The sequence below is a fragment of the Talpa occidentalis genome, unplaced genomic scaffold, assembly GCF_014898055.3.
Source record: "Talpa occidentalis isolate TD23 unplaced genomic scaffold, MPIMG_talOcc4v2.1 talOcc4.16, whole genome shotgun sequence".
Taxonomy (NCBI): Eukaryota; Metazoa; Chordata; class Mammalia; order Eulipotyphla; family Talpidae; genus Talpa; species Talpa occidentalis.
The window spans coordinates 29,973,409-29,999,249 of record NW_023601653.1 but is presented as its reverse complement, the minus strand read 5'-3'; the positions used below and the strand labels follow the sequence as shown (position 1 = coordinate 29,999,249).

The 25,841-nt window shown below is 37.6% G+C and overlaps 1 pseudogene; it reads left to right on the top strand.

The window, feature by feature from the left end:
- Positions 1–3,520: 3,520 nt before the first annotated feature.
- Positions 3,521–3,617, top strand: LOC119248563 (U6 spliceosomal RNA; annotated as a pseudogene).
- Positions 3,618–25,841: the final 22,224 nt, after the last annotated feature.

Genomic DNA, 25,841 nt, shown 5'->3' with positions numbered 1-25,841 from the left:
AAGAGAGGTGGTGGTTGTCTGTAATTCTAGAGGTATGTAAAGTCAGCGGTTGGGTGCATAGTGGAACAAGCTTGACCTTGGAGTCAGACTAATTTCGGTTCACATATTATTTTTCCCACTTTTTAATTTCTCTATGGTTCAATTTTATGATCTGTAAAATTGGGTTAAGAATATATGTCTTGCAACATTTCAGCAATATAGGAAAGGGGTTAGAGGTAGTCATGCAGTACAATGTTATTATTTGCTAGGTCCTAATCACAGAACTAAGTCCTACCTTAACCATTTGATAACTGCACTAGGGAACCCCAGTGTCCAAACTACTCACAAAATAAAGAGGCTGTCTTGAGTCAGTTTAATCATACCACCAACTTGCATCATAATGACAGCAACTTTACATGGAAATTGTTTACACTATGGTATTTCCCACTCCTAGTAGAGGCAAGGGAAACATACAAGTCTCCAAATTTCCCATAAGCACACTTTAATTTCTTTTTTTTTAAATTTAAATAATAAATTTTATTTTTATATTCCCCCATACAATTGCAAACGCCCCATTCTGACCCCAATCCCTCCCCTCCCGCCCCCCACCCCCCAAAAAGTGTCTCTGGTTCATAGTTTTTTGTTGATTTTGATTTTCACTTTCTTATATTCATTTTCCTGGTCCCTTATTTAAGTTTTCTAGATTCCTGCTATGAGTGAGACTTTAATTTCTTGACCATTCAATACAAAGCATATGAACCTATATGTGTACACACACGTCACGTGCACGCACGCACACACACTCGGGGGATTCTCTGTCATTTGCTTTTCCTTAATTTGCTATTGTTTGGGAGTAGATGAGACATGAGAGACTGATTACTAAGTCAGATAATATTTTCCTTAAACAAAATAGCACCAGGGTAAGTGCTGTTGTTATTTCTCCTTCATATTGAAATTTACCCAGAAGGTAATCAGTTGACAGAACTAACCACTTGAGAGGAGAGTGTTTGAGCAAGAGTATTCCTTTTCTGGTGGTTAGCTACAGGGCTAGGGAGGAGAGCATTGCAGGTGTTTTCCAAAACTGCCAATATCCCTAATGTCTTGGGTGCCACAAACTAATTTTCCTTTGCCAACACATTTAGTTTACAAGATGATCCTTGCATAAAACACTGCCAGATACATTTATGAGAACATATGCGAAATCAAACCACTGACCCAATAGTCAAATAAAACTTCCCATAAATTACTGAGCTCATTCTTTGCTTTTCTTAGAGCAAACAAGCCCTTTGTCCTTAATTTTACAAATAAATGCTCCTGTAGCAAATAGGAGCTTTATGGGCCCAGAAGGGAATGCAAGTAACAGAACGGTGGCCTCCTAGTGAGATCAAAGATTCCCCTCTGCTTACTGGCTACAGGTTAGAACTCATGTGTCTAGTTCTACAAATATGGCCTGGCATCCGTAAGAGCACTTTGGGGCATTACCTTGTAAGTCAGAGCCCTGGGTAAATTGGACATAAGGGCCCACTAGGACTTGGACTTCACCCAGGCAAGCCTCAGGTAGAACCTGCTCCATATGGTGGCTTATGTGAAACTGATAAAATGTCTTATTTGGTACCAATAGGAGACTCTGTTCTTTCTGGGAAGCAAAAATAAAGAACACACGTGTCTATTACTTGAAATACTGTGGGGAAGTGAGAATGGGAATAAAAGGCATAGAACATATTTAATAAGCTATCCTGTCCACTTGCCATGTCTAATACATGGCAAACTCTTGGGATCTTAACCATTCTGGTAAACTGTGAAGAATTTCTATGTTTATAGTTATTATCAGTCATCTCATGTGAGCTACTTTTGAGGTTCTATGACAGGTTCTAGAGAGCATACCAACATAGAAGTAGGGGTGTAACCTTGCTGGGGATGACATGCCCTTCTATAATAATGGTCATAACCGGGCCTTCCTGGTGGCACAGGTGGTTGAACACCACACTGTGAAGCTGTCCACAGCCTCTGCAATGCTGGTTCAATCCGTGCTGGCCACGGAGCAACCCACATGGCACGGCAGGCTTCTCCTGTCTCGACCGCTGCTCCCCTCAGCAGTGTATTTCATCAGTCTGCCTGTTCTGTTCCCAGCTCTGTCTCTGGTGAATCTTCTCACCCTCCCGCGCATCTGGACTGTACCCCGGTTCTTGTATATATAAATGAATCTTTTAAAAAAATGATGCTCATAACCAATGGGGGGGTTGCCTGAGAGGGAGGCAGTGGTTAGAGAAAACTTAGTGACTCCTTGAGTTCAGATAATTTGGGATTTGGGAACATACCTCCAGGAATGTATTTACACAGGACATACAGATCTCTTTGGAGAGTTGGGTGGGGAAGTAAGGGTTAGGGAGCTTTTATTCAGGTGAGTCAGATTCCCAAGACCTTGTGTATTACTGACACTGGTGAATAAATACCAAAGTGAAAACAATATCTAGAGCATAAAGCAGTATAGCATGTGTGATTAGATGTGCCCATATATGGCACCCAGTAGGAAGTTATAGTCTGTTATTTGCTTTCTGGTGTTTGAAAGTCTATGCTTCATGGCTAAGGAATGACTTTTTACAGACAATGCTAGCATCATGACTCATTCTCAGGTAGTCCCAGGGCCTTCTCCTGCATTCAGTTTGCATGAACGATGGCATTTGCAGCAGGGAACTGATGTGCTTAGGTATAATGGGAATACTTTCCTCAGTTTTTCTCCTCTATACCTAATTCTGTACCCACAACCGCATCATTTGTGTTTTTATTCTGTCTCAGCACAGATAATACCTTGTTATACTTAAGGATATTAAGCATAAAACTTCTTGAGGATGAATCATTTGTCTTTTCACCTCTGTGTACCCAGTGCCTGACATAGTACAGGGGAACACCCCCTATTAGATATCTGTGAATGAGAATTCAGGAAGCCTTCCCAGTTTAGTTAAAAGGATGCACTGGAGCCCCATCTACTTTGATTCTTCTGGATTATTTCCACATTATGACATGCAATTAAATATCATCATAAACTGAGGGATCAAGGCATGCAGTGACTTTAAATTATTATTATATGGTCTCAAAGTACATTAACTATAGCACTACTTTAATTTTGTAGTAAGTTTGATTGATATTAATTAATGTCTCTTTCCAGAATGCATTTCAATTAATGAAAGAGAAGCAACTCTCAGGTGAGTTGGATGAGTGACTAACTGGACTTCTATTAACATTTCAATTAAAGAGTTTGTAGGTGGCTGAAAATCTATACTGTAATATGCCTTGCTAGAATGCATGTTTGTTATTTTCAATATTTATTGACCACCTACTGTGTGCCAAACACTCTTTTGGCAAGATGTTTTTGATTGAGCTGAAAATTTACTTCAGGGATTCAGTTATGAATGTGATATAACGTGATTGGAGAGAAAAATGACTCCATTAATCAAATTGATGTATTTGTAAATTAAAATATACAAATAAGGATTTATGCTCCAATAGTACATTTATTATAATGAATATTAATCTAGAACTAGCTTTGGCAGCACATATAAAATTGGAATGATGCGTTGAAGATTACATGGCCCTTGCACTAGGATGACTCACACATTTGTGAAGCATTGCATATTTAAAAATATATGTACATATGAAGACTGCATCTAATCTACACTATATTAATGAATATTTGATGAAAGTAAAGGTCATTTAAAAATCATTTTCAAGTTGTTTAGCTTATAGAATTTGTCCTAATTCTACCCATAATTTGAGAATTTATTTAATGTGTAGGCTGTGTTTTTAGCATTTGATAATTATGTAAAATGATTCCTAGTTTTTGGCATTTTATAGTTGTGTAAAATGATTACCAAGTTATTAAAACAGTGCAGAACCTCCTTGGAAGTATGTGTCTGGGCACATTTCAGTGCAGTAGTAATTATTTTCTTTGCTCTTCCTTTATTAATGCTGAAGGATCTTTTCAATAAAAGGAATTAATTGCCATTTCAGCTGTAAATAGGCAAAGAACTTTCAGTGAAAAACAAAATTCTCTTCTATTTAACTGACCAGAAGGAGGCTCCCTTCCACCTCACTGTCAAGTTAGACCAAAATCTTCCAAACTTAGTTCTTTCCACTCTGCTCTAATATTCCCTAAATTGTCTCTGTCATTGTTGGTGGCAGAAGTGTGCTCTGAAATTTTCTCTGGGGAAATAGAACTTAAATTTGCATCGCTGATAAGAAAGTTTCTGTGAAATACCATGCTCTTTCCTTCTTCTACCAGCTCATTCATGAATATATTTCTTTACTAGTTGAATAACAGCTAACATGCATGTTGAAATAAAATTCTCCTAACTAACTTTGGAATTTTTTAAATATTCCTTAGCTTAATTCTCATGGCTTTGTTTTCTCAAGATTGTCCTTGAATCTCCAATATAATTTTAATAATTATTATTTTGAAATGAATCAATAAGATATCTGGATTATTTAAAAATTATTGTTGTTTCAACCCACCAAATACACCTTTATCTCTATGTATCTATGAGACATTTTTCAAGTTTATCACACAGGATCATCACAATTTACCCTGCATGCTTTAATTACATTACATTTGGCAACGAAGGAGCCACTTGTCAATTCAGAGCAGAAATAAAATGTCCAAAATCTTTATAAGTAAACAGGGATATGAAAATGCAAGCAACGCTGTAGGTACACAGTCTATCATAGGTGCCATGAGATCTTTTTTTTTTTTTTAAAGATTTATTTATTTATGCATACAAGAGCTGGGGCACAGGCCAGAGATGTGGGGAGTGAGAGGATTCACCAAAGACAGAGTGGGGAGCAGAACAGGCAGACTGACTGAAACACACTGCTGAGGGGAGCAGCGGATGAGATGGAGAGGTCTGCTTCGCCATGTGGGTTGCTCCCTGGCAGGCCGGGAATCGAGCCATGCTGCAGAGGCTTCAGATTGCTTCAAATGTGGTGCTTAACCCCTTGCGCCACCAGGGAGGTCCCCCATGAGATCATTTTGAATCAATTTTTGAGTTGTTCTGCTTCATTATTAAGAGCAATTGTATGTGTATAGCAGAGAGGAGTCCTTAGGAAGAACCAATCCTCTGGCCAGCACTCCAAACTGAGCTCCTGGCCAGCAGTGAGCACCAACTCTGCTGTGTGAGTGAGGCTGCCGTACACCTTCCACCTAACCCAGTCCTTAGGAAGAAGAGTATTGTTGCTATTTTGAGAAGCCTTGCCCTTTAATGATGGATCAGAGTTGGTTATGAAATGCCCAACCATGACTAATTTCAGAGGGGTAACATCTCAAATAAATTGTCTCCTGGAGATGCTGCTGGAGCAAGTGAACAGCTGAATGATGATGAGTGTCTATGCTAATTGTGTCTTTGAGGTTTATTTCTAGATAGGGTACAGAATAGATTGGTGCTGCACTTCTGGCCTCTCCTGGGATGGAGATTCTGGTTTTAGAGAACTGTCATAAGAAGAATAATGACTCCCAAAGACTTCTGTGTCTTAAACCAGAAACTGTTAATATGTTATGTTAAATGGCAAATAGAACTTTGCAGAGATAAAGTTTACAGATGTTAAGATAGAGAACTTATCATGGGTGAGTCTAATCTAAGCACACGAGCCCTTAAAAACAGAGAACTTTCTCCAACTAGAGGACAATGTAGTAGAAGGAAAAAATGAGAATTTCAAGTGTGAGAAGGATTCAATGTGCTGTTGGAGGTTGTGAGATCCAGGGGGTCACATGCGAGGACTGGAGAGAAAACTTTAGAGCTAAGTATGGCCCTAAGAGGAAAAATAGGGACCTCAGTGTTAAAACCCTATGAAACAGAAGTTAGCCAACAACATGAATGAGTTTGGGATTGAGCTCTTTTTTTTTTTTAAGATTTATTTATGTATACAGGCCAGAGGTGTGGGAGGTGAGAGGATGCACCAGAGACAGAGTGGGAGCAGAACAGGCAGATTGACTAAAATACACTGCTGAGGGGAGCAGTGGGCAAGGCAAAGTCTGCTGCACCATATGGGTAGCTCCCTGGCTGGCCGGGGATGGAACTTGTGCTGCAGAGGTTGCAGACAGTTTCATAGTGCTGTGCTCAACCTCTTGTGCCACCAGGGAGGCCTGGAATTGAACTCTTCTTGTAAGCAATGCAGCTGAATTGTAGGCCTGATAAAACTCAAGTCAGATTTGTGCCCTATAATAACTGTGAGATAATACATTTGTGTTATTTTAAGTCACTAAGTTTGTGGTAATTTGTTATAGCAGCAATAGAAAACTAAATCACAGGAAGAACTTGAAATAATTCTTGTGATAGATTGTTATTTTGGTAGTGGATTGTTACAATGAGCCAGAATTCCATAAATTCATTTCAGTGGTCCTGGTCTTTAGTCTTGTGATATAATCAAATGGTATAAAGAAAGAAGCTTAACAAATGTATTAGTTTCCTATTACTATTTCAACAAATTACACAAATTTACTGGTTTAAAGCAAAACAAACTTAATAGTTTATAGTTCTGTAGGTGAGAAGTCTCACCAGGCTAAAATCAAGGTGTTAGCATGAGCACATTATTCTGGATGCTCTAGGGGGAGAATCTATTTCCTTGCCTTGTCCAGCTTCTAAAAGTTACCTTCATCCCTTGGCTCATTACCCCTTTCTCCGTTTTCAAAGCCATCAGCATAATACCTTTCAATCTCTCTTATTCTTGCCTCCCTCTTATAAAAACTCCCATGATTACATTGGATCTAGCTAGATAATCCAAGCTAATCTTCCCATCTTATTTTAATTTAATCACATCTGCAAAATCTCTTCTGCCATGTAAAGTAGCCTATTTGTAGGTTTTAGGGATTAGAGAATGGATTTCTTTGGGAGTATATTATTTTACCTACCACAATAAGTGTTCAAATGCTAGGTTTATACTTTGGAATGCCCTTCTTACTTTTCTTGTTCATGAAACCCAGTTGATATGCTATGAGCAATCCTAGCAGTCATGCAGAGAGGAGTCCTTAGGAAGAACCAATCCTCTGGCCAGCACTCCAAACTGAGCTCCTGGCCAGCAGTGAGCACCAACTCTGCTGTGTGAGTGAGGCTGCCGTACACCTTCCACCTAACCCAGGGCCCCGGTCATAACCACAGAGGCAGAAATGTCAGGTCAACTCACAGAATTCTTCAAGTTTATAAATAGTGGTTGTTTTAAGCTCCTAAAGTTTTGAGGGTGAAATGTTGTGCTGCAATGGATAATTGAAATATTTAACACTATATTTACTTTTGTGAGTACCTAACTCTCTGTAACTGGAGGATTCTGATCAGAGGAAGATGGGTTCTTCTAACAAGTATTTAGGATGACAGATGAAATAGGTGAAAACAGGGGCCTCCCTGGTGGCACAGCGGTTGAGCGCTGGGTTGCAAAGCTGCCCGCAGCCTCTGTGGCACCAGTTCAATCCCCAGCTGCTCCCCGGCCACTGGAGGAGGGTCCCACATGGCGCGCAGACCTCTCCTGCAGCCCGCTGCTCCCCTCAGCAGTGTACTTCGGTCCTTCTGCCTGCTCTGCTCCCTGCTCTGGCTCTGGTGAATTCTCTCACCCTCCTGTGCTTCTGACTGTACCCAGTGCTTGTATAAATAAATAAATAAAAATAAATCTTTAAAAAAAAAGAAAGAAAGAGGTGAAAACACATAAAAGTGTTGCAGAAGTATCAATTGCCTCTTCCCAAGCATATTTCCCTATAGACATTTCTACCTGCTTCTCATTTGAAAGAGCAGATTTCTCTCTGTTAAAGATGTATTTAATATGTCACATAACAAAATATAATGTGTTATCTGTTAATTTTGTTTAGTGGCCCATAATTTAAACATATAAAGTTATAACCTGAACAATGTCTGTATGTGTTCCCAAAATAGCATCTTTGAGAAAATATAACTTCATAACTAAATTCTAGAATATAAAGCAGAGACTTGTGGTTCATATTGTTTAATTGCATTGTGACACAAGACTCATAGAATTTTTCTTAGTTTGCTCAGTTGCTGTAAATGACTTCTGAAGGTAATATAATTATAACTTGTAATGGTAAATGCATTCATGGAATTCATGGAGCAAGTTGAATATGTGACTGTTCATTTGAAGCCGAGTTGATTACCATTTGAAAACAGTGAGCCGAGTAGCTAGTTGATTAGAATACATGGCAAAGAGTCATGATTCAATTTCACATCACCTAGAAAAATCTGATGCCATGCATGTTAATGGCAGTTTTGAGGGGCATAAGGATTGACATGTTTTCCTGAGCTAAGCAATATGGCCATGCTGACTCAGTGAAAAAAATCACATTTCAAAATATATGAAGTAGTAATGCAATGCAGCCTAATGTGATTAAATCCACCACCTCAGATTAAAAATATGAGTAAAGTTTTTAAGTAAGGGTTAAGCTCATTTAAAGCAATGCACTGTGAGATTTGGGTCAAAATCCAGCTTAGTGGAGGCTTTCAAGTTTTCATAGCAAACTACTTGAATGGATTATGTTCACTTTGTGTTCAACTTTCCTCTCTTCCCCACTTTAGATTCTCCATGTTGAAGTTAGAGACTTTTTTTCTTTAAATTAAGAAATCTGTCATGTCATTTTTCTGCTTAATGCTATTTAGTGTTTCTCTGTTGCCCCCACCTAAAATCCAAATTCCTTAAACTCAACATACAAAACTCTGTGTGATCTATTGTTGCTGATTGTGTAGTCTTAGTGAAGCAGAGCTAGATAGGTACTGTAACCATCCAAGGACAAGCCCAGTAGAATACAGGTCACTGTCTGTGAGTTCTTCACCCATGCACAATGCAAGACCACTCAGGTTCAAAGAACAACAATAATGGGGCTTATTTAACAAACAGGGGAAACAAAAAGTTACTAAGACCATAAGTGGCTGGTTATCTCACCCTAGATAGAGTCCACAGTGTTCAGAAGTCCCAAACAAAAGGCCACACCTTCAAGATGGCACCAACTTGCCAACAAGGGCATGGAGCACACAGCAGGCGTCAGCACTCACAGGCGGGCAGCTGAGACAATGCTGCAGCAGCCTGCAGCAACAGTCCGCATAAACAGCACTGGATGCTGAAACAGAAAACAGCAAGTGCAGCAGCACCAAATGACAGTCCTGCGTTTGGACAAACTGCTCTCTGAAATACCAGGCATGGACCCTCAACTCTCCTTCCAAGCAACAGCAGTGACAAGAACTGAGGCAGGCCCAGCCTCCCGGTCCCTGAAAAACTCTTCTGCTTCTCTCTCTTTGGAGCTCAATTACTAAGTCTTCTTCCTTCTTCTTGCCAAGGTCAGGCACAGAGTGCAACAAATCTAGTATGGGGATTGGCTCTCGGGATCCAGGGATCGCTCCTGTAATTCCTTATTATCCATTTTAAGGTCACCCACCCCACCTACCTCTGGATTGGACCATTTAACCTGACTGGCACCTGAGGGAGGGGTTGCCCACTGGTAGCAGCTTTTGGTGCAAGTGGGTAAATCCACCATGTTTTTCTAACAGTTTCTGCTGTTTAAGCAGCTATAAGAAAAATGCCATTTTTGCCATGCAGTGCAGACTGGTTACATTATCTCTGGTTACATTAACTCTTCAGTTTTCCTCACTTTCTGTACCATCCTTGAGATTCTCCTTCTCCAGACCACTCTCAAGTATTTCCTATATATCTTCTGGTTAGTTCCTATGTATCTTCTGGATTTCCTATATATCCTAAGTGGCCTAAGAGCAACTCCACATGCACGTGTAGTGCCTCAATCTTACTATAATTTATTGATGGTACTGATCAGGCTGCATGACAGTTGCCTGTTTAATTGTTCACTTCCCTAAGCCTGGACTAAAACTCTGTAGATAATACTGTATCAGGTTCATACTGAATCTAATCTGACGTAAAATGACTGGCACATAGAGGTACGTGATATAAATTTGCTGAATTAACAATGCATGTATTTGTTCAGCATAAGCAGAACATAAAAGAACCTTTTACTAGTGCCTGGCATTTAGTAGGCACTGGGTGTGTGTTCATTCATTCATCCCTCATCATGGATCAACACCACAGGATTCATCATTAGTCGGATGCCATTCCCCACTGGTTTACCATGTGTTATTTACAAAGGAGTAAGCTGTTTAACTGATGGTAACATCTTATAGAGTGATTTTCTTGGAAAAAAAATAGACTGGCTTCTATAAAAACTGAAACTGTAATTTCTCATTTCTAGGCCTTTGTGTATCTTAACAGTTTTAATGTGCTATTGTTCAGGCTTATATTAGAAGTATATTCCTCTCTCTAAATGGTTTTTCCTTAGAAAGATTTTTTTCATCCTTTAATCCAAAGCCATTCCCTTCACCTGTCTCTAGTTGGTGATCTCCACTAACACATCCAGTAGCCTTAGTGTTTTCCATTATTCTATTGCTGCACAAACTTCTCTTGCTGATGTGTTTCTTTTGCTTGTTGACTATAACTACCTTCCAAAATGAAAGTCTGTAAGACTTTGCCCTTTGCTCCGGTGCTTTAAATTCTGCCTAGGATATGATGGGTGAATGTAGGCATGAAATAACCTGGTAAGAAAGCCTCCTTCAGCATTGATACGTGGGCCAGTATCCCTTAGGATGCTCTGAACTGCCACTTAGCAACAGAGGTTCTCACTAGACAAGTGTTCATACACACACATGAGATGATATATTTGATAAAATTTATTTGTCTTATGATGACTTTCCATCAAGTCAATAGAACAGATGGTTGATGTCATCATCATAATTGTTAGTGTCTTTCACTAGGGAAGGGAGAAACTGGCTGAGTGGTCTGATCTGGGCAAGTTATTAATTTTGGAAAGTATTCTGGAAAAATGATAGTTCCCCCCAAGAATGTATAAGCAATATGAAAGCATTTAATAAATTTTCACAAAAATAGTTTCTGAGGGACAGTTAGTCACCTTTTGATTTTTTGGGGGGAACTGAGCCCAAAACTCTGACAGGCAGTATTGAAAGGAAATTTTCCCTGTACACTAGTTTCTTTGTGAAGAAGAATGACATATTTGATTGGTAAGATGGGAGCAGAAATCCTTCATTGGCTCATAGTAACGAGTGGGTAAAGTCACCATGTACACCCGCTCTCTGGCATTCCATATGGGGTGTTGTCTAATATTGTGGAAGATTTTAACACAAATCACAGTTTTGATTATTTTAGTTTAACCTGTGGCATTTCTTACATAACCTTTAATTCTTATCATCTCCCAACTATGTTATGCAAAAGGACTGATAACTAGGGACAAAGATTTTGTTTTTCATTCTCGAGGGCTTACAAGAGTCAGAAGGTAAATCTGCCCATTTTATGATCTAATCAATTTTCTTTGGTTTAACACCAAGGCTAATGCATCCCTTTCTTAGGCTCTTCCAGCTTATATGAACTTAGAATTTTAGTCATTCATGTAAGCCTTTCATGCCAGTTTTATATTTGAAAATGAGTCCCAGCTGCTCTGAGTTTCTTAATCCTTCCCGAAAGGCGTGTGTGACAGCATCTCCCCCAGGGAGACTGCAACTCCAAAGCTTTCTCTCGTAGGTATGGAAAGTGCTAAGCCAGACACTATTATCATGCTTACTTTGCCAGCTGACTAATTATATCAATATATATTTTATGTTTTTTATGAATAGGCAGAAAGTAGAATAGTAAAGTGTGTGCTATATATGACATTTAATATCTAACATTATATACATATATAATGATTATGAAAAAGTCATTCAATTATTTTTTTTGAAACTTTTATCAGATCCTAGTGTGTAGTAAGGGTTTAATAAATGGTGAATGAGTGTGAATATGTAAAGAGATAAAAGTATTAAGAACTTGCTTAAGAGAATTCAGAAATTTTTCTGAATAAGTTTAAATATTTCATCATATTTCATTTTTAAATGAGGTTGAAAGGTTTGAAGTACTTGATTCATATGGGCTGTTCTCTATATTTTTATAATTATATAACCTTAATTTTGAACCTGCTGCTTAAGAATTTTTAACTTTTCCCTTACCTATATTTGACATTTTTAAATAACCCAATTCCATATTTAGAATTTTCTACAAAGAAATTGTAGGGCAAATTTTTAATTTGAGCACATATATTTATGCATGCCATATAGTAATTCATTCTAGAATAAAGTTATAATGGGCTGCTCGTATATTTTAGATTACATCCATAACATAGAATAATTTATACTTTATTTATACTAAGTAAATACTTATATTCTTCAAATAAATGTGGAAAGGATTAAATAAGCAATTTGGAATAATGTGATTCCAATTCTATTTTTGAACCTTAAAGACAACATTGGAACTGGTCAAAAATAGTAGAAAATCTGATGTTGAGTGGAATTTATCAAAATGTAGATTAAGTAAGCATCTTGAAGCTTTAATTTTACTTCTGCAACAATGACAAGCAGGCATTTTGCCAGTGCAAATTTGTCTTATTCTATTGATTCAAGCTTTATTGGACATTCTATTGTCTCTTCAAGGGAGCATGTAAGGGGAATGCAGAATAATGAAGTCTTATCAGGATAACGTTGCACTCATGAATCAAATCACATTCTAGCCGCACTGCTTAGACAATGCAGAACCTAAAATATCTTTTCAATATATATTAGTAAATGGTATCTATGTATACAAAAGTTGAGTTTTATTTTGTGTAATCGTTCTTTGGTATAATTACATCTGAAAACTATTTAGTGTACTCTAATGATTTAAACATATTCCTTCAGAGCTGAAAAAAATTCTCAAGTCAACATAATCTTAAAAGGTAGACATCTTTAACATTTTGAATGAATAAAAGATCATTCTCCCTCTTACTGCTTACTGCTGCCTGTCTGTCTCTAATTACAACCCCTCTTTAAGCACATTGTTAAGTAAGGATAAAAAGAATTGCATTATATCTGTGCAATAAAGGCATCAGAATATTATATGTTCAAGAGAGAAAAAGGTTTTGAAGACAAATGTAGTGGTGATCTCATTTTTTATCTGTATTATTGGCTAACCATAACAGTCACAATTTTTCCACGACCATCTGAGCAACTGATTTACATTTCTCCTTTACTACATTTCTTGCCTACGGTGAATGACACAGAGGGTATTTGTCCATTTCATTGCTCTCAGGAGAGTTGGCTTCTTATTTTCTCTGCAGTTAGAAACACCAAATCTTTTTTCTTTATATTAATGTCATATTCTAGGTGTTAATACAACACCTTTAAATATAGTGCTTTGCAGAAGAATATTTTATACACAGTTTCTAGAGTTGAGAAGAGGGCAGCCCTATATACCCCTGTAAAGAAAATTTACAATTGTTGCTTAATACAGCTATTGAGCATGGCTTCATTTTATTTTAGTAAATCTTAGGTGAGAATGGAAAATAGATATCCTGATGTCTAGCCTCTTGTGGGGTTGGTTAGTGCAACGGGGTGAATAGAACAGCAGGATGGCACAAAAAATGAAAAATGAATTCTTCCAGTACTATCTTGATGTAGTCGAAAATAGGAAGTACTCTATCACTGAAAAAGAAAATAGGAGATCCAATTAAACTTCATAATATCCAGTTAGAGATACCTATTATTATTCCCTAATATCTTAAAATGTAAGTAAATCAATTTTTGTTTCAAATGGAATGGAATGATGATAGACCTACACCAGGATTTCTTAGTAGGGGTGCATTGGTGCCCAGATAAAACAATTCAAATCTGTTTTGTGAGACTGTCATAATGCATCTATGGATGTTTACCATCTGGGATATCAAATAAAAAATACCAGCAGTGCTTCCCAGTTGATAGGAAAACCCCAAACTTCCCCACCTCAAATTTCCCAAGAACCCCTACTGGGGGGAAATCATGCTCTATTTAGAGCTACTGGCTTAGATTAATAGTTCAGAAGGAATACATTAGAGAAATTAATCACAACGACAATCTCTCCTTCATTTTCCCCCATTTCTGTATAATTTCCTGTTATTCAAGCCTAGAAACTCAAGTGACGTTCCTTAAGCATGTCTCTTCCCCACCTACATCTAATAATGACCAAGCCTACAAAAACATACATTAATTTTGCATAAAAGTGAATTTCTTTCATCTTGAATTTCCACCATTCATCATGTTGGTTTTTGCTTGTACTTTAGCACAAACTGTATACCCCAGTGCAGGATTTGGTACACACCTTTATACTTGGCTTTAAAGGTGGTGGAGTCTCACTCATAGCAGGAATCTAGAAAACTTAAATAAGGGACCAGGAAAATGAATATAAGAAAGTGAAAATCAAAATCAACAAAAAACTATGAACCAGAGACACTTTTTGGGGGGTGGGGCGCGGGAGGGGAAGGATTGGGGTCAGAATGGGGCGTTTGCAGTTGTATGGGGGAATATAAAAATAAAATTTATTATTTAAAATAAATAAATAAATAAATAAATAAATAAATAAATACATTTTGAGAAACAAAAAAAAAAAATAAAATAAAGGTGGTGGAGTGAAGCATGCATTCAATCCACAACATCTCCTTTAGGATGTATAAGTACAAACTGTGTGCCCATGTCTCAGCAGGATGGTTGTTGGAAGTAAGGATATACTGGTTCTATCCTCAAAGAGCTACAATTTCCTGGAGAATAAGACTAATACCTAGAAAACCATTATGAACAATGCCAAACAGTTTATTTGCAAAACAAAGCAATCTTTTTTTTTCATCTCAGTGCAGCCTTTTAATTTGTGTAATTTGCATCATTTCAATGCTGATGACTGTTCAACAGAACCCACTGTATTGATGGCTGTGTTGTAGATGCTACCGAAGGGATTTCCATATTTAATGTTTATACTGATGGCTACAGATGGGGTTCCCTGCTTCAATGAGGCTGCTGGGAATTTTGTTCAAATGGCTCCATTCAGGCATACTTACTTTCTAATTGAAGGATCAAGGGAGACTTAGCCTAGAGGAAAGAAGACAGAGGATCCATGATAGCTACTATCACGTATTTTAAAGCCTGTCATGTGGAAGAAAGATTGAATATATGGTAGGGAGACCAGACTAAGTGTACGTTGTGTTCACTGTAAGATTCTGCATTATCCAAATGGCCAGGAGGGCCTCATTGGGGGAAGCAGAAGATTTACTATCCAGTGTCCATTTGTAAGAGTATCATCATGGTTTTCACTCCTCTCTCTTTTTGGTTTCATGTGTACCAATGTTCTAAGTCTGGGCCCAAGGCTGTCTAACAGGTAAAGGAGCAACTCTCATGTAGGCCTTGCTCCCTTTTGGTTATGTGTTAAGGATATTGCTAGGGAATAGCATGTTCTCCAGGGCTGAAAGATGATGATAGGACATTGTGAAAGATGGTGACTAGAAAATTAATATGAGGAGCAGAATAGATGCCTGAAAGGGTGAAAGGCCAGGAGAATATGATTGGAGAGAATTATATGGAGGCTTAAGACCCCAAATAACCAAAGCAATCCTGACCAAAAAAAAAAAAAATGAGCAGTTATATCACACCCCTAGTCTTCAAACTTTAATACTCAGCTGTGGTAATCAAAACTATACTATATGGTACTGGAACAAATACAGACACACAGGCCAATGGAATAGAAGTGACCTACACTTATATGGACAGTTAATTTGTGACAAAGGAGGCAAGGTTAAATAATGAAGAAAGGAAAGTCTCCTCAACAAATGGTGTTGGGAAAACTAAACAGCGACGTGCCAAAAAATTAAATTAGATCACCATCTCACACCTTACACAAAAATGAACTCAAAATGGGTAAACGTTGATCTAAGATTTGAAATCATAAAATACATAGAAAATAGAGGCAAAACATGTCATGCCATTTATTATGTATCTTATTTGTGAAGTGTCCAAGTCTTTTGTTCATTTTTTTAGTCTCATTTATGATTATATTTTGACTTTTAGGAATGTCTTATATATTCTGAATATATATATCTTGCTATATATTAGTATTGCATTTTTCCCAATTTGTGTTTTGCCTAGTTATTTACATGATAGGGTCTTTTGATGAGCATCAGTTTTACATTTTGATAAAAATTTTTCAATTCTTTTCTTTAATAGCTAATGAATGATTTATAAAAATTTTGCTTGACTCAATATACTTGTGAAAAATGTTCTGTGTTTTCTTGTAGAAGTTTTATGATGATAGTTTATAAATTGGGGCCTGCATTCTACTCTGAATTTTTTTTATGGTACTCCACATAAGGATAGAGACTTTCTTTCCCATATAAATATCCAGTTATTTCTTCTCTATTTGTTGAAAAGATTTTCCTTTTCTCCTCAGAAGTGATTTTTTTTGCCTTTGTCAGAAATCTTTTTTATATATATTTATTTATTTATTTACTTATACAAGCACTGGGTACAGTCAGAAGCACGGGAGGGTGAGAGAATTCACCAGAGACAGAGGAGGGAACAGAACAGGCAGACTGATGAAATACACTGCTGAGGGGAGAAGTGGGCATGGCAACAGAGATCTGTGAGCCATGTGGGACCCTCACCAGTGGCCAGGGATCGAACTGGTGTTGCAGAGGCTGCAGGCAGCTTTGAAGCCCAGCGCTCAACCTCTGCGCCACCAGGGGAGGCCCTGTCAGAAATCTTTTGAACATGAAGGCTAAGTCCCTTTTGGAGTCTGCCTGCTATCCTGATGCATTTGTCTATCATTAGATCAATACCACACATGTACTGAATAAGATGGCTTTATAGGAAGTCTTATAATCAGATTGTGTTAATCTTCTAACTTTGCTGTTTTTTAAGTTTGGGGGGCTTTTTTAGGTCCTTATAATTTTCATATGAACATGAGAAACAATTTATCAATTTCGCAAAGAATAGAGATCTCCTTACGTCAGCAATTTTTCCCTGTGTCATAGCTTTGGTTATTGATTTCTTTCTTTTTGAAATTCCTGCTAATCGTAGGTTGAAGGATATCTCTCTTTCTTCCTTTTGCTCCTGTTTTCTCTCAGAGTTTGCACTTTTTAGAATTTTTATTGGAGTTCTGGATGAATTTTTCAAACATATCTTGTAGCTTATTGTTTTGATTTTCCATTTTTATCTGTGTCCATTGTTTTCTAATTTAGTGACTATGTTTTCATTCCCAACTAATTCTTAATCTTACCTTATTATCTACTTCACTATCAACTCAGTGGTCCCTGGAACCTTGCTAATTCATGGATTAGATATTTTCTTTTTTTTTTAAAGATTTATTTTTTTATTTATACAATAGCTGGGGTACAGGCCAGAGGCATGGGAGGATGAGAGATTCACCAGAGACAGAGCAGAGGCAGAACATGCAGAAGGACCAAAAGCACAGCTGAGGGGAGCAGCAGGCATGACAGGAGAGGTCTGCCGCACCATGTGGGAATCTCCCTGGCTGGCCAGGAATCGGACCTGTGCTCAGAGGCTGAGGACAGCTTCACAGCACTGTGCTCAACCTGCTGCGCCACCTGGGAGGCCTAAAGATTTATTTGATAAATAATGAATATATGAGGCAGTCACTTCTTCCTCAGAAAGAGAAAGGTATCAGTACTCTTGTTTTCTCTTTTTAAACTATCACAATGACTGACATCTGGCAAGTACTCAAAAAATACCTGTTGAAACTCTATATAAGTGTGTACTTTTCAAAATTCTTCCCTTCATTTATACTCCACAAATTTTTAGGTCTCATAATTTTTCAGTTTTCTTTTACTTCCAGAAGGGTGCCTATGCTTGCCAACTTTTGTAGGAGTTGAGTGGGTTCTGTTAGAAATTGGTAGGCTTCCTGTTCTCCCCAAATGTTTCACAGAGGTCTTTTGAGTCTAGGCAGAAGGAAGTAGGGAAAAAGCAAAGAACTAAATTAAAAATATCACAGTGTATCACCAGTATGCAAGGATCAGAGAGGGAGCTGATGGTGCAGGGCACCAAGGCATGAAGCTATATCTCTGCTCTACCTTATAGACTGTCTCTCATACACTATGTGCCTACTTCCATGTTTGCTTTAGCTATGCCTTTTCTAGAAGCAAACCATGAAATCTTCCAATGTTAGATGTGGGTCCTGTGCTTTTAGTATGCAAAGGCAAAGAAGAAGCAGCCTACCCATGGCCATGATTTATACTCTTGTCTCTGGATCTTGTCTGTAGTTAATAAGGGTTGTTGAAGTATCTTCTTACTTATTTTTGATTCCCACACACTCTTTCCATTCTTTTTCATTTCTGGTATGAAGCAATGGAGCTCTCTGTTAGTATGAAATTTCGTTCATACAAAATCATATGAAGGCAATATTTCTAATTTGAATATCTATTGATCAGCTCAGTGGAACTTTGGAAGGAAAACTAGATTAATGTGCTCACATAACCAATTTTACCAGAAATAATACAGACATTACTACACAGCAGCTTTATTTCATAGCTTGACATAAGGGTGCGATTCTCAACTTCCCTCTGGTTCTAAGATGTGCCAGAATGACTGAGAGCAGGGCTTTTCTCTGCTCCAAACCTAAAAGTGTCCTTCTCCTAATGACAGGATACATGCTTTAAAGGAAGAATTGTCCTGGATTCATAGCTTTAAATGTGCCCTCTTAAATTTTTTCTTTCACAAACTATTATTTTATTTCTGAAAACACCAATATAGAAGAATCGGTGACTTCTGCCAGACAAATGTTCATTTAGTGCCACTTGTCTGATATACTGGAAAAGGAAATGGCAATTTTTGCTAAGTTTTGCTAGAGAGGAAAGACTGAAGGTTGCAATGCTGGAGTTCTAGCTGTTTTTCTGACTTTTTAGCTCTTTGTATATCTGTGCCTGAGGCAGGAGGCGCAGCATAAACAAAATAAAATGACTGTACTTTGCATAGAAAGGAGATGTCCTGTTCTGATTCATCACAGAGACAATAATAGATTGGTTACCTTGTAAATTTTTCTTCCTAGAAAAAGTCATGTTTCTATGCTACTACCTAACTTTTTTGCCTATCAGAGGTGTTCCTGGGAACAAATTAACTTTATTATCAGTTTCTAACACCAACAAATTTAAACAATTAGAACTTAAGTTGGCAATTTAATTAACCAACAGTTAAAGTAAATTGTGTGTTGCAAAGAGACCAATACATCTGTTTTATGTGGCAAATGGATGGTCTTACCCACTATGATTCATTTACCTGGTGTTTTGTGTGAACATTCTTTTGTCAATTTGATGGGTGATACAAGCTGTTCAACTAATGCTAAAGAGAACTGTTTAACCACAAAATTCATTGGCAATGATTTTTGTTTTGTATGAAAAAAAATTCATGCAATTGAAAGAAAGATCTATGAATAAATACATATTGATCTCTCTAGTTTATGTTCAGTATCTTGTTGGAGTCAGTGGAGGATACAAAAATGCATAAAATATAGTACTTTCAGGAAAGAGAAGAAATTCTTTTTTTTTAAAGATTTATTTATTAATTTATTTATACAAGCACTTAGTATAGTCAGAAGTGCGGGAGGGTGAGAGAATTCACCAGAGCCAGAGCGGGAAACAGAACAGGTAGACTGACTAAATACACTGCAGAGGGGAGCAGCGGGCATGGCAGGAGAGTTTTGTCGCGCCATGTGAGACCCTGGGCTTCGCAGCCCAGCACTCAACAGCTGCACTACCAGGGGAGTCCCAAGAGAAGAAATTCTTTAGGCTGTCCTCACACATTTTAATATATTCAAGGATAAAATAGAAATCTCTTTATCTTGGTCTTTTAGAAAGGCTATCATCTTTCTCTCTGGCCAGGCTTTTTTTTTTTTTTAAATAGAGAGAATTGGACATTTGTGTTTATTAAGTGGAATCGGCTTTGTTCATGGGTTAAACCTTATCATTTGACTAGTGAATTGAGCGTATCAGTCATGGAAGTAGATGGGATTCCCCATCTACTTAAATTAAATACATTTTATATTAAATACATTTTATATTAATGAGTAATTAAATACATTTTATATTAATGAGTGAAGCAACAAATAAAATAGTAATTTCAGCAATAGTAATAGAGTTTTGCAGACATTTTTGCATGGACACACAGCCTAACTTTGTTCCAAGTATCAGGAAAGGTTTCTCAAAAGTAGGAATGGTTGAACTATCTTAAAAGTTGAAAAGCCTGTGCTTAGTTGCAATCCATTCATATATGCCAGCCATTTAAATATGCTTTAGTCTCTTCTATCTTCATAAGAAACCCACCCAAGTCCTCCCAGGATCTACTAAGACCTTCCAGCTGTTGCACCAGTAGGTTCTTGCTTTTCATAGTCAGACTTCCTCTTCTCCCAGGGACCTTTCATTTCAGAACCACCTACTTCTACTCATATCATTTTGTTGATTGGCTCTTGGCTAGGCCACCAAGGACCTAAAGTCTTCAAAAGACCATGCTTGAACTTTCGTTAGTTCTGATATGTTTGGCACAGGTCGCATGGTTTTCCTTGGATTCTATGAAACTAAAATTCCATGATTTTCTTGTCACTTTGGCTACTGCTCATTTTCCTTTGTTGATTTCTTGTTTTCTCCTAATCTTTAAATGCTGAAGCTCCTTTATGGTTATATCCTAGGACCCTCTTTTCTTGTCTCCCTGGGCAATTTATTTTCCACTCTAAGGATCTGCCATATTATGTGTACATATAAGACTCTATCCAAGACTTCTTTCCTTAGAACCTCACAAAAATGTCCAAGTGTTATAGGACAGGGAGAGGGGCAGCCCAAGCCCCGCAAACCTGCCTATTCTAAATGGGTTCTGCCATCCGCCGCATCAACACAAAACACATGAGACTTTAATGGGAAGGAACTTTAATAAAACTAGGAAACAATACAGGAAAGGCAAAGAGTCTAGTTTCTAAATGAAGCACCCAAAGTTACCCGTCCCCTCGTGGGTAAAAGTCCATCCAAATGGGATTGGCCCAGAACAAGGCCCCAAAGCCTGCTACAAGTCTAAAGCATCTTCCAGTGGGGACCCACAGAAAAGGGTCACAAACAACTGGACAAGCCCGGAAGGAAAAGAACAAAATCAACATCAAAATAAAAGCTGCCATTGTCACCTCCCCACGGGTCTCACCCACATCTGTGTCACCTAGTCCACGACCCAAAGACAAGCGCAGTTTCTTCACGTGTCTCTAGGCTCCATGTGCCTCCTCCAGGTCTCCTGGCTCCATGCTGCTTCCTTCCTCAGTCTCTTCTGCAGCTTCTCCTCTTCCTGCTCAGCTCCACCCTCCCTTGGGAGGGGCAGGGAACCTCCCCCTTTCCTGGGGACCACCCTGTTACACAAGTACTCACTTGGTATCTTCCTTTGGATGTGTGATCAGCATTTCAAAATTATTTTGTTCAAATAATGTCTGGGCTCATGATCTCCCCCTTGGAATCTCTTGTTCCTGTGGTTTGATATATTTTTGTTTTTTATATTTTTGGTTAAATAATTGAACCATACCAGCCATTTCTCAAATATAAAAATGAATTCATTTTGTATCTTTCCACTTTACTTTACAAAGATAAATCCAATATCGTCTTGAGAATTTTACATCTGAAGTGTTATTTGGATCCACACTTTTCATCTAATTCTATAATCTATAGCTTAACCTAAAGGTCTTTTGCCTAATACACTGTAATATTCTTCTGAGTAGTGACTCTACTTCTGCTCTTACTCCACTTCAACTCATAGCCTTTCCAGAAGTAATGTGATCTTTTTATAAGGCAAATTAGATCACGCAATTTACCTGCATAAAACATTTCATTGGTTTCTCATTGCTTCTGGGGCCTGTATGACCTGATGTGCCCCAGTCCTGTTCCTGGTACCTAAATAAATCCTGAGGTTTTCATCCAGCTTTTAATGTATACAACCAAATGGTTACATTGAACTTTTGAGGAACTTCCTCTGAATTTACATTTCGGGAAAGGCAAGGGGAACTCACCATGAGGTGTCACATCCCAGTGCCTTTTATTATTATTTCTCCTGCCAGAAACATTTCTCTTCCTTGCCTGGCATCTTCTCCCCAGGAAGCGTTCCTATAGCATTCATTTGTAGCTAAGTTTCTCACTTTTGTGTTTCCAAAGAAATCTGCGCAATATTTGAAAGTCACCATAGCTTGTAGTTATTGAGCATTTACTCTAACCAGGGTTTGTTCTAAGTGATTTAAATATGGTTTCTCATTTGTTCTTCACAATCACCCTTGAAGGCAGATACAGATATTATTCCTATCTTAGATGATAGATATTATTCACATTTTAGATGAAGAAATTGAGGCACTGAGAATTTGAACAACATGGAAGAGTTTGCATTTGAACCCAGGCATTTTCACTACCTGTGTGCTGATGACTGCACTCTTTACACATTGAAATGTCTTTTTTAGGTTCTATATCACCATAAGAGTGTAAGCATGTAGTCTTTAGGGATTGTATCTTATTCTCTAAGGAAATATCATTATCTTCTACCCTAACACCTGCATTCTGTAAATACTTGTTGAAACAAATGGATTATAAGTTGGCTGTATTGATATTGTGTAGACAGGGTTTCATCCATCTTCTTGGTTTAGAGCTCAGTGGGTATTTAGTGATAAAGGAATTTATAGCCATTATGGAATGTACGTGACAGAAGAAACCCCAGCATCTAAAGAATACATGTTCTTTGTGAAACATTATCCATTTTGCTGTGGTTTACTTACTTCTGTTCAAAGCTTTATGATTAATCTTTTTTGCTCATCTCTGGGGCTTCCTTTGAATGATATTGCAAGGTCTATAAAGTAATCATCTTTGGCAGCAGAGTTCTTAGTTGGACATCTTCATGCTACCAAGATATACTTGCCCCGATAAGTATCAAAACAAAGGGAAGAAGTTACCAAATCTCTCCAATTTCTAGTAGAGATAGATAACTCTATGTATGTCATATATATATATATATATATATTTTACAATTTCAACTAAATTTAAACTTATTCTAGTATTTCTGATAAATAAGGAAAATTAACAAAATAATTTTAGTAATTATAGTGTTTAAATGTCTAAACACTTATATTACTTCCTGGCAGTCATACAATTTCACATTCTTAAAAAAAATGCAGAAGGAGGATATCCATTTTTTTCCCCTTCTAGCTATAAACTAGGAGTCATGAATGAGGAAAAAAAAAGATTCCAGATTTTTCCTTTTACCCCAAAGAAAGCAGAGATTTAGGCATAGTGGAATACCCCATTATGAAACCATTTGGGTCAGATCAAGGCTCTAACATGCATAGTAATTTATTACAGCCAGCAAGTTTCATTCAGATGTGAGTGTGATTGCAGTCCCATAGCATCAGTGCTGTAATGGGTTCTCTACATACCAAAATGTTTAGCAAAGCCATTTGCTTCCCTACCTTTTTATTTTATGCACATGGAAGTGGTCAACTGTGAGCTGAGAAAATAAAGGAAGATCATAACTGCAGCGTCAGGCTTTCTTAAGGTTAATTTATGGCATAGAGATCATGTTTAATTGGAAAAAGAGAGACTTACTTCTGGAACATTTGTTCAGTATGATTAATAAAAAAATAACCTCAACTACAATTTTGTCAATAACATATGTGAGCATCATACACCAGAACACAGTTGTTTTCTTTTATTTGTTCAAGTTAGGTAGTGTGACATGAACCTCAGGGTGAAAATCAGCATGACAATATTATCTCAGGACTAGCAAAAGGCCTCTCACCACTTTTCAGTCAGCCTATGAAACTAAGGTTTGACCTTTCTATGCTCATGTGAATTTTCTGTGTCTCTTCATGTAATACTGGCACTTTTATTTCTGCTGTTATGGTGGAAGTGGCCAAGCAATCCCCCTGTTGTTTTTTTCTCAATTCTGTTCCTACCAAGTAGTTATTATCTTTGACTAACAAAGTGATTGAATTTCAAAAATCTCAAATGGGTGTCATATGAAGCGATATTTTTTCAACCAAACACTAGGTTGAAAATGACTGGCATGAAATCAAAACTACCATGAGATAACATCTTACACCAGTGAGAATGGCACATATTAAAAAAACTAGCAACAACAAATGCTGGCGAGGGTGTGGAGAAAAAGGAACTCTTCTGCACTGTTGGTGGGAGTGCAAACTGGTCCAACCACTATGGAGAGGTGTGTGGATATTTCTGGACCTACTAAACATAGAGCTTCCATATGATCCAGCAATTCCACTCCTAAGTATTTACCCAAAGGACACAGAAACATCAATTCCAAAGAACACCTGCACCCCTATGTTTATAGCAGCACTATTTGCAATAGCTAAGCTTTGGAAACAGCCCAGATGCCCAAAAATAGATGACTGGATCAAGAAGATGTGGTACATATACACCATGGAATATTACTCAGCATTCAAAAAAGATAAACACATGCAATTTGCAGCAAGATGGATGGCGCTGGAAGGGATCATGCTCAGCGAAATAAGCCAGAAAGAAAAAGAAAAATACAGGATGGTCTCACTCATAGCAGGAATCTAGAAAACTTAAATAAGGGACCAGGAAAATGAATAACTATAAGAAAGTGAAAATCAAAATCAACAAAAAACTATGAACCAGAGACACTTTTTGGGGGTGGGGGGCAGGAGGGGAGGGACTGGGGTCAGAATGGGGGGGGTTGAAATTGTATGAGGAATATAAAAATAAAATTTATTATTAATTTAAAAAAAAAGAAAAAAAAGAAAATGACTGGCATGAAGCTGTGTAGTCCAAAATGCCAATGACCACATTAGTTAGAGAGCAGGTTTGGCTCTGCACAAAGTCAGAAATACCAATGGCTTTAAAACGATAAACGTTTATTTATTTTGTGAATATTGGTCCAATGGTAAGTAGACCAGAGCTGAAGACTATACTTCATCCAAAACCTACATTCCTTCTAATTTGTCATTCTACCATTCTCAACTTATAGTTTCCAATGTCATGGTCTAAAATAGCTGCTTCAACTTCCACGCTCATGTCTGAATTCTAGATAACAAAGAAGAGAAGATGATGAAATGGAGAGAATCTTCCTTATACTAATATGACACAGAAGTTGTACTATTTCCATTCATGTCTCATAAACAAGAACTTAGTTATACCAACTAGTGTAACTGCAAGGAAAGTTAAGAAATATAATTTTGGTTGAGAGACAACATGCCTAGTTACAATTGAAGGAAAAAAAAAATGGATTTGGGGAGATGACCGCTAATGCTATAATCACAACTGTTAAAAATGAGGGAGTAGAGAAATAATGTGGTACAGAGGTAAGTGGATGATTATTTTTTGGTTCTGGCAATCTGTAAGTATATAAGATACACAGACCAATTAAGGTTAAATAAAGTGGGAAAGATATTTGCTGGATAGACATTATAGAAATTGATGAAAAGTTTGAAGAACCAGGCACAGACCTAGGCTCAAGAAAATGCAGCCACAGACTTATGCAAGTTATACCATGGCACGATCTGCTTATTAATAATGCCATCAGTGACATGATCCTTAGACATTTAGATTCTTGATTTTGTTGTGGGAACTAGACACTGGATACCACCAAACCTGGAAATGAATTTAAACAGTCTTTCCTTCTTTGTGTCCTCATGACAGACTCAAAATCCCAGGTTGGGACACCAGATTTCTTATACATAGCACAGGAGTCTGCACCAAGCTGTCAGGGCTCTGGGAGCATATTTACCTGCCATTCTAGGCATTAGCAGTTGTAGGTGAAACTCTCCTGCAAAAATTGACTTACAATTATGAACCCAAAGCATGGAAAGGGGCTCATTTTATTAGCAGCCATTTCTTTAAAATGCCAAAATAAGTTCTATAATGGATGATTACTCAAATGGGATGAAAATAGCTTAAGTGCTTAAGCGCATGGTTTTAGAGTTAGAGCAAACTGGCACCTAATCATTAC